We start from the raw sequence: 9,851 nt of genomic DNA, 5'->3' as shown, positions 1-9,851 counted from the left end.
TAATTTCTTTCTATTTTTAGTAGAGGTGGGGTCTCGCTCTTGCTCAGGCTGGTCTAGAACTCCTGAGCTCAAAGGATCCGCCCACCTCGGCCTCCCAGAGTGCTAGGATTACAGGCGTGAGCCACCGCGCCCGGCCATATTGCAAATTTCTATACTGGGATTGGAAACTAAGCCACCGTAGCTACAATATTAGAAACCAGAAAAGGTCTGTAAACAAAGTGAAAATCCACAGTTTACTAAGCATAAACGAACCAGCGAATGGCTGATATCACCAGCTGGATTTCACCAGCCACCACTGTCTAGAGGACCCAATCATCTAAAACCTGCAAATGAGCATCTTCTCAGAGCCTGGGACAGACATGAATTTGGTTCCAATGGCCTCTGATGTGAGATACTCTTCCCTGCCCACTTTTAATTTTACAATTAACAAATAGCGTGTGTGTGAGAGAGAATCTTTTAATGGGTTTTCTTGATGGTTGGCTTAGAATTCAAACTAACAACAGCTCAAATATGTCACTACAGTGGCTGATATGGTAGGTATTGATCATACCTATCATACCAAGCAGGAAAGAAAGAACAGAGTCAAGGGACCTCCCTAACTAGCTGCATAGCATATATCCTGGGCCTGACCCAGTAGAGCGCCCACATGTCCTGGTATACATTTTAAATCCCTGCCAGCATGGCTGCCTCCAGAATGCCCACTGTAGTGACTATTACCTGCTTTTCAACCTCCCAGGCTGATGAGGGGACCATGTTTCAAATTCAGATCATCCATGAATAGAAATTTTCCCAAGTGTGGGGTTTTGCCACAAGCCAAACAAGTTACTAACTAATAATAACTGAGTGCTTAATATATATCAAGTGGTTATGACTAGTAGTTCTAAATAGAACCACAACGATGGAGTGAGAAAGAGCACTTTTTCAACAAAAGGGGGTGCTGTCTCCAATGTAGAAAAGTTTCTGGAAATACAAAATAAATGTTTTAATTTGCATTTCTCTAGATATTAATGAAACTGAATATCTTTCTCTGTTCCAGGATCATAAACAGGATACAACATAACATTTAGTTGTATATCTCCTTAGGCTCCTCTTGGCTGTGTAGTTTCTCAGACTTTGTTTTTGATGAGCTTGACAGTTCTGAGGAGCACTGGTCAAGTATTTTATAGGATGCTCCACTACTGGAATTTGTCTGACGTTTTTCTCATGATAAGACTGGGGTTATTGGTTTTAGGGTTTTAGGGAGGAAGACCTCATCGGGGAAATGCCAGTTTTTCACATCATATCAAGAGTACCTTCTGCCAACAAATGATTTATGAATATTGGTGTTCCTGGCTGAGGCATATTTGTCAGGTTTCTCTACTGTAAAATTACTCTTTTTCCCTCTCTTTTTATGATTTACTCTTTGGGAGGAAGTTACTATGCATGGCCCATGCTTTGAGGACAGGGAATTATGCTCCATCTCCTTAAGGATGGAGTAGCTATTAATACATAAGTTATTTGGAATTTTTCAGTACTGGAGATTTGTCTCTTCCCCATGATTTATTTTTTTATTGACTCATTTATTTATATTAGTAAAGACTCATGGATATTTATTTTATACTTTGGGCTATAATCCAATACTACTTTACTCATCTTGTTGCTCAAAATGTTCTATTAATAGCTTTGGCCAGTAGGAGCTCTTTCAGCCGGCTTCTGTGCTCCTTTGACACACCCTCATCGATGTGGGTTTTAGGTTTTTTGCTTGTTTTGTGTATGTGTATGTTCTTGGCATTTTGGTACTTTCTAGAATTACAAGATATTCCAGGCTCATCTTGTATATTGCCTGCCTAAGTCATAAAATCAGCCACTTCCCCAAGGAGCCTTGGCTTCTTTTATTGGAGAATGGTATTAGAAGCCATGATCTGGATAATAAGTGTGCTCTTTGATACTGGAGTATCTTCCCTTCTATTTAACATATAGAGTGCTTTATGTATTTTGGATGTAAGTCCTTTATCTCTGATATATGTTCTCTCACAGTTTGTGAGTTGTCTTTTGAGGTTATTTATGATGCATTTGATATGGAAACAATTTTATATTAATGTAATAAAATATATCAATCTTTTACTGCATTTTGACTCAGAGTTAGAAAGCTTTTTTCACACTTATGCTAAAGAGTAATTCACCCATGTTTTCTTCCATTCTTTGTATAATTTCATTTCTTACATTTAGGCTCATATAAATCAATTTTTAAATCAATTTTTCATTTTCTTCAGAAATGAAGAGCCAGTTAGAATTATGATTAAGATGACAATAAGGATATAGATCAACTGGGGACGACTGCCATCTTAACAATGTTTAGTCTTCCAATTCATAAAAATAGTTTAAACTCTTCCATTTATTTAGGTCTTTTTAAGTTCCCATTGCAATATTCTTTAGATTTCAATGTACAAGTCTTGCACAGTTTTCATTAACTTTGTTCCATAATATTTTTAATTCTGTTGTGAATGGGGGGTTTAAATTTTTTCATTTTCTGATTACTTGTTAATATATAGAAATCTGATTTACAAATATTGACTTTGTATCCTGCAAACCCTAAATTCCTATAATAGTTCGAGTACCTTTTTTGTAAATTCCCTAGAGTTTTTTTTTTTAATATATACAATCATGTCATCTGCAAATGAGGACAACTTGATTTCTTCCATCTCAATTTCAATGGTTTTTACCCTGTTTTTGTTTATATAGTATATCAGCCAGGCCCTCCACTACAATGTTAAAGCAGTAAGAAAGGACAAAACTTAGTTTGTTCCTAATCATAGATACAAAGAATGGGGCTATTTGCCATTTATAACAATGTTAGCTGTAGATTTTTTCGTAAATACCCTTAGTCAGTTTGGGAAAAGTCTCTCCTATTCTCAGTTTGCTACAAGTTTTAAATCATAAAATGGTCTTGACTTTAAAATAAGTTTTTAATATTTTTGGCCTTTGTCTTTTATTTTATTAATACAGAGAATTTACACTGATTGATTTCCAGATGTTTAATCAACCTTGCATTTCTAGGATTAACCAATTTGGTCATTGTGTATTATTCTTTTTATATATTGTCTAATTTGATTTAATAATAGTTTGTTCAAGATGTTTATCTCTATATTCATAAGGTATTTTTCTCCATAGTTCTATTCGTTGGTTTTGGCGTAAAAGTCATTCTGGTGTCATAAAATAAGTTAAGAAGTGTTTCTTCCTCTTCTACTTTCAAAAAGAATTTGTGTGGAATTGGTCTGAGTTACTTCCTTAAATGTTGGATAGAATTCAGTGAAGAATCTAGACATGGAGTTTTCTTTGCGATAAGGTTTTAAATTATGAGTTCAATTTTTTTCATTGATATGGAGCTGTTCGAGTTTTCTGTTTCTTCTTAGGACAGTTTTATATTTTAAGTAATTTAAATTTAATGACAATGTGTCTGTTTAGAGATTTGTCTCTTATCTATGTTGACAAATTTATTAAATATCATTCTTCATAACATCTTCTTAGTACATACTAAATGTCTACAGGCTCTATAATCTACAGCGATAACCCTCTCTTATTTCTATCAGTAATTTGTGTGTTTCTTTTTACTTTGATAATTCTGGCAAGAGCATTATCAATTTTATTGATTTTTAAAGTACCAATTTTTGGTTTCATTGATTTTCTCATTTTTCTGTTTTCTATTTTTTTTGTTTCTGCCCCTTTATTATTTCCTTTGTTCTACTTGCTTTCTGTTTAATTTCCTTTCCATTTCTTTTTTTTATTTTCTGAAGGTGGAAATTTTTTCCTGATAATTGACTTGAGACATGTCTTCTTTTCTAATATAAGCATTTAATGTTATACAGTTCCCTCTCAGCATAGCTTTGCCTGACTCCCACACTTTTTAAATATATTCTATTTGCCTTAATTTTAAGTGTAGAATACATCTCCAATTTTTTTTTGTACTTTAGAAGTATGCTGTTTAATTTCCAAAAGTTGGAGTTTTCCTTATCAACATATTTTTATTCAATTTAATTTAATTCCACTTTAGTCTGAAAATATATTCTGTATCTGTGTAATCTCTTTATATTCATTGAAGCTACTTTTATGGCCCAGAATATGATCCGTCCTGGGAAAGTTATCATGTGCACTTGAAAAGGATGTATATTGTACTTTTAGTGAGTATAGTGTTCTGGAAATATTAATTAAGTTAGAGTGGTTGATAGTACTCAGGTCTTCTATATCTTTGTCGATTTTGTCTGGTTGTTCCGTAAATTTAAGAGAGGAGTATTATAATCACCAATTATCATTGTAGAATTGTCTATTTCCCCTTTTAATTCTTGTGACTTTTGCTTCATATATTTGAAATTCTGTTATATAGCTCATAACACTTATGCTTTTTATGTCTTCCTGATGAATTGACATTTTTCATTTCATGAAATGTCCCTTCTTTTCTCCAGTAATATATTCTGTTTTCAAATCTATTAATGTGACATCAATATATCCACTTTATTCTTATGCTTACTTTTTACATGGTATATCTTTTCCATTCATTTACTGCCAACTTATCTGTACCTTTCTGTTTAAAGTGCATCTCTTGTAGACAGTTTATAGTTGGATCCTGTTACTTTATCCATATGATAATCTCTGCTTTTTAAATAATGGGTTAGTTCATTAATTATTAATGTAATTATTAACATACATGGGTTTGAATCTCACATTTTTTTCTACTTATCTCCTCTGTTTTTTGTTCTTCTATTTTTTCTTTATTGACTTTAATATATTAACATTAGTTAGAATTCCACTTTAATTTTCCAGTTGGCTTTTAAGATATACTTCTTTGAATTATTTTGTTATTAGCATCTTGTGGATTACAATATATACCCTTAACTTCTCATAGTCCAACCACAGTTAAAAGGTACAGTTTCATGAAAAATCTGGAAGTCCTACAACTTTGTAGGTCCATATCCATTCCCCCTCCAGTAAGCTAAAGTTGATATACATATTAGATCTACATGTATTTAAAACCTTGAAATTCTAGGTTTTAGAGATTTAAGGGGAAAAAAAGGCAAATGTAGTCTTTTGGCTTTATCCAGGCATTTACCATTGCTGATTCTATTCATTCTTTTTTGAGAATGTGAGTTTTCTGCATCTATTGAAAGGATCATGTGATTATCGTGCTTTATTCTATTGATATAATGTTTTATATTAATTGTTTTTCAGATGCATATCTAGGATAAATCCCATTTGGCCATGGTGTATAGTCTTTTTTATATGTTGCTGGATGTGGTTTGCTAGTATTTTGTTGAGGATTTTTTTGTGTCTATGTTCATAAATGACATTGGCATGTAGCCTTCTTTTCTTTGGTTTTGGTATTTTAAGGTATAATAAGGTATAATTCTAAGGCCCCTCAGAATAAGTTGGGAAGTGTGCCCTACTCTTCTATTTTTCTGGAAGAGATTGTGCAGAATTAGTGTTATTTCTTCTTTAATGGTTTGGTAGATTTTGCCAGTGAAAACATCTGGGTGTGGAGATTTGTTTGGGAAGGCTTTTAACTTCAAATTCAATTTCTTTAGTGGTTATAGGACTATTCAGATTATATGCTTCATCTTGTGGTTTGCAAAGAATTGTTCCATTCTATCCAAGTTCCATTTATGTATGTAGAGTTTTTTGTAGTGAAACTTCATTATCCTTTTAATTTCTGCAGGGTCTGTAGTGATATCCCTTCTTGAATTCTTGATATTGGTAAATGGTGTCTTCTCTGTTTTTCTTTGTCAGTCTTGCTAGAAGTTTATCATTTTTATTAATCTTTTTAAAACAAATAGTTTTATTGATTTTATTTATTATTTTTATCCTTTCAGTCCCATTAATTACTGGTCTTAAATTCATTATTTATTTCCTGAGGCTTGCCTTGGCTTATTTTGTTCTTTTGTTTCTTGAAGTGGAAGCTTGGATTATTTACTTGAAACTTCTTTTCTTATGTAAGTATTTATTACTATAAATTTTCTCTAAGCACTGCTTTAGCTACATCCCATAGATTTTGCTAAGTTATGTTTTCATTTTTATTCAGTTCAATATTTTTTATTCCCCTTGAGATTTATTCTTTGATGGATTGTTTAGAAGTGTATTTTAAAATCCAAATGTTTGAAGATTTTCCTTTATTTTTCTTTTATTGGTTTCTACTTTAATTCCATTATGGTCAGAGAATAGAATTTGCATGATTTCAATTCTTTTACATTTGTTAAAGTTATTTTATCACCCAGAATATGGTCTATCTTGGTAAATGTTTGTGCACCTCAAAAAAATGTGTATTCTGCTGTTGTTGGGTGGCATGCTTTATAAATCTCAACCAGATTCAGTTGGTTGATAATATTCAGGTTTTCTCTGTGCTTGGTGATTTTCTGACTACTAGGTCTATTTTACGGGAGAGGAGTGTTGAAATTTCCTCTCCTTTCTTTAGTAGCAGAACCTCCAAATTATAACTGAGTATTTTGCTGACTTGCTAGATAGAGGTCACCTTCCCAAGCTTCTTTGCAGCTGGACATGATATTGTGATTAAGTTCTAGCAACGGGATGTGAGCTAAAGGGATGTATGTCACTTCCTAGTTGTGCCAAAAAAGAATGAGAGTATTTTACTCTTATACTTTCCCCCTTCATGCTGGGAAATGGAAAGAGCTAGAGCAGAAGCATTTTCATCCCTCAGATGTAAACCCTGTGTTGAGGATGGCAGAACAGCCTAGCTCTATCCACTGCTAGACTATCACATAAGAAAAAAAACTTGTATCTCATTTTAAGACACTCTATTTTGAGGGATTTTGTTATTGCTACTTAGCTATATACTATTGGATACCAAAATTAGATGAAATAAATTAGATTTACATATTTCATAATGGATAAAATTTAAAAACAATTTTCGGTGAAAATAAGTAAGTTGCTAGATAATTTATATGCAATTATGTCCTTTGTGTCAGTTTGAAAATGTGAAAAAAATTATATATTGTTTATGTATAAATAATAAAATTATTAAAAATGTTCACAGGAATGACAAATCAGGTTAGCAGTTAAATCTAGGGAAATTGAGAGGGAAATAAGATCAAGAAAACTGTACTCAAGGGACTTTATGTTTTATTTACTTTTAAAAATATTGAAGCAAATATTGCAAATCTTGACCAAACTGGGTGGTAAACACGTATACTAGTGATAAATTTCTCTAAATTTTCATAAATCTTTGAAAAATATTTCACAGTTAAAAACAGTTGAAAATAAAAGTCCCCATGGAGAAGGTGGTATTTGTCTTTAAGGAAATGTAGGATTTGTGCAGTTTTATCTTGTGGATCTGTATTAGTTTCCTATATCCGCTCTAACAGACTACCACAAACCTAATGGCTTAAAACAACACAAATTTATTATCTTACAGTTTTCATGGTCAAAAATCTGAAACAGAGCTCACTGGGCTGAAGTCAAGGTGTCAGCAGGGCTGTGTTCTTTTCTGGAAGCTCTAGGGGAGAATACATTTTCTTACCTTTTCCAGCTTCTAGAGGCTGCCCACATTCCTTAGTTCATGGTCCCTTTCCAGCTTCAAAGCCAGCAATGGCTGGGCATGTCTTTATCATGATGTCATATGAGTAGTTTTGACTCTTCTGCTTCTCTCTTCCCCGTTTAAGTGCCGTGGGTTTACATTGGGCCTGGATAATCCAGGATAATCTCTTCATCTTAAAGCCAGTTGATGAGCAATTTTATCTACAACCTTAATTCTCCCTTGCCATGTAGCATAACATATTCACAGGTTCTGCGGAGTAGGGTGTGGACATCTTTGGGGAGCCATTATTCTGCCTACCACGGGGTCCCTCCATATTATTTGTTTACAAGCAATAGAAATTGTCTCTAACTTAAGCAGATAGGGAATTTATTAGATAGATAAAGGCTTAGCTCATAGAATTACAGAAAAGATGAATAATTTTGTGTTGTAAGGGATGTGAAATCTGGATATCTAGAAAGTAGGAGATAATTTATAATCTCTTTCAAGAAATATTACTATCTTGATGAATCAGCTCCTACCATTTGGAGCTGATTCTTATGCTGCTCAAGATGCAAGTTGAAGGAAAGAGAGAATCTGACTGCTTTACTCGAGTAATGTATCCACTTTTGTACACCAGGCAGAGGTGAGGTGAGCACATTGATTGAGGGACCCACCAAGACTGCAATGGGAGGAGGTTTTTCCTCAATGAAAAACCTAGACATTAATATTATTACCAGAAGAAGAGGAAATGCATGGTAGGCAGGCAAAAACAGAGATTCTTACCATACTAGAGAAAGGCATTTTGAGTAATAAGAGCAGTGTCAGCTGGTTTGTAGTGAAATCCTAATAAATTATATATTTTATGAACAAGTTTAGTTTGGCTAACATGGAACATATAAATAACCCTCACAGGATATCAGGAAAGTGGGCTCTGCTGTGTAGAACTGTCCCTGGATGTCCAAGGAAAAGATTTCACCCAATATCAAAAAGTGAATAGGCTGCTATGAAATGTTTTAGGACAGAGGTATAATATGGTTGTGTTAGAGCAAGTGTTACAGTAGGTGGTCCCAAGGACAAACTGAGCGGCACACGGAGAGTAGGACAATCAAGGTTTATTCGCTGGCAGGCTCAGAGGGTCTCGCCACCAAATTCTGAGCCCCATCTACCTGATTTTTCCCACTTTTATTAAGTTGGGGTGGTCTGAGGGGTGGGGTCTCAGGTGGCTAATGTCCGCCAGGCAATAGGTTAGTTGATGTGTCAGGTAATATGTTAGTATTATGTTGATACACCAGGTAATAGGGTAGTTGTTGCACCAGGTAATAGGTTTAGTGTTAGGCTGATGCACCAGGTAATAGATTAGTTGATGGGTCAGGTAATAGGTTAGCATTATGCTGATGCGGGTCTTCCATGAGGGGTGGGGGTCTCAGGTGGCTGTTGTGCCAAGTAATAGATGGGGGTTGTCCTTATCAGTTGGAGCTGTCATTTGGGAAGCTCAAGTGAATGGCTTTATTAGCAAATGGAACAGTAAGTTAGGTTCAAAAGTACAGTTAGGCCACTAATAGCTAAAAACAAATCGTACCTAGTTATTTCCACTCTCTTGTATTAGAAACTGAATTTCTGGTTAGTGAAAGACTAGTCTGCTTCCCTAAAAATCAATAATTTCTTAAGATCTTTGGGAAAGGAGGAAAGATTCAAAGCTTTCTGTGACTACACATCTAAAAATTCCTATACACAGACTCAGCAGAACCTCATATAATGACAATCACAGAAACAGGCACATAAAAAACTTTCCTTATTCTACCCTTCATTTTTGCCTTGTAGACCCCATAATTTTCTCCCATTGTTCTTCCTATCCAGCAGGGATTTCCCCTAGTTATTCAGCAAAGTAATTATATATTCATCTTAGCCACATCCTTAACTAGAATGTACACCACATAAAATTGCTAGATGATTTTCAAGGAAAGTAACAAAAAAGTCATACATTTGAAGGGTAATCTTTTAGTCTTCACAAAAAGAAATTACCAAAGTCAGTTATTTGAAGGTCAAAAATATTTACAACATATGTATATGACAAAGATGAAAAGAATTCCTGGTCAGACCTACTCCTCAGGAATCCTGGAAGCAATGTGAAACTCAAGCTGTGAATCTGAAAAGGAATGTAAAGTATTACCAAGTACTATCAATGTACTATCATCATTGCCTAGAAATATTTTTCCCTTGCTTCTGAAACATCATACATTTTTATCTGGATTATAGCAGCTCCTCTTCTGTCTCCCTTGTTTTGCTGGCCATTGGAATAGATGAGTCATTTCACCATCTGGGCTAAAGGAAAGGGAGATGTATGATTGAATAA

Source organism: Eulemur rufifrons, chromosome 17 (assembly GCF_041146395.1).
Source record: "Eulemur rufifrons isolate Redbay chromosome 17, OSU_ERuf_1, whole genome shotgun sequence".
In the NCBI taxonomy this organism is placed as follows: Eukaryota; Metazoa; Chordata; class Mammalia; order Primates; family Lemuridae; genus Eulemur; species Eulemur rufifrons.
The sequence above is the reverse complement of the archived record's forward strand: the minus strand, read 5'-3'. Positions refer to the sequence as shown.